This window comes from Microtus ochrogaster, linkage group LG8 (genome assembly GCF_000317375.1).
Source record: "Microtus ochrogaster isolate Prairie Vole_2 linkage group LG8, MicOch1.0, whole genome shotgun sequence".
In the NCBI taxonomy this organism is placed as follows: domain Eukaryota; kingdom Metazoa; phylum Chordata; class Mammalia; order Rodentia; family Cricetidae; genus Microtus; species Microtus ochrogaster.
The window spans coordinates 1,846,055-1,846,787 of record NC_022033.1 but is presented as its reverse complement, the minus strand read 5'-3'; positions in this window follow the sequence as shown (position 1 = coordinate 1,846,787).

Below are 733 nucleotides of genomic sequence, written 5' to 3'. Positions count from 1 at the left end.
TCAAGCTTGTAGTTATGTTAGTTAGTTAGTTAGTTCTAGATATATAGAGATATATTTAAGTTAGATAATCTTCGAACCTTTCAAAGACCTACAGAATACGGCCTTTAAAATGTTTTAAAAACTGAGGATTTTTCATGACAGTGAAACTCATCTGCTCCTGGCAGCACCAATATACTTCAAGAGAATAATGGGCACCGAAGAGGCTCCTTATGGAGTTTGCTAGCCATTTGGGCAAGAAACTGCTCTTGCCTGTACTATTTGATGTTATGCTGTGTGAGCTGGACATGTAGGACCCACAGAAAAACAATTGCTGAACTTGCCCAAAGTTGAGACAGTCCTTTGGGGTTTCTACTTCATGAGAGAGTCTGCCAGACATTCTGCAGGACACAGAAGAAAGTGACTTATAACCTACCTGCCAATATAGGTGGAATTGTCTTTGAAATTTCCTGCTTCATAGAAAAGTCTTCCGGATACTATGGGCCAGTAGCTGAAGATGGGTGCCCACAGTGTTCCAGAAGACCTTTGGGTGACTGACTGTCCAGGTAGCGAGATGACTCTCTCAATTCTAGAGTTTCGGAAGTTGTTTATAATGCACTTCCTGTTTACTTAGGTAATATTATATTTTTCTGGGGTCTTTGATGGAGTTGAAGAAAGATAATTATGCCATGTAGTGGTGGCACACACCTTTAATCCTGGCACTTGGGAGGTAGAGGCAGGCAGATCTCTGTGAGTT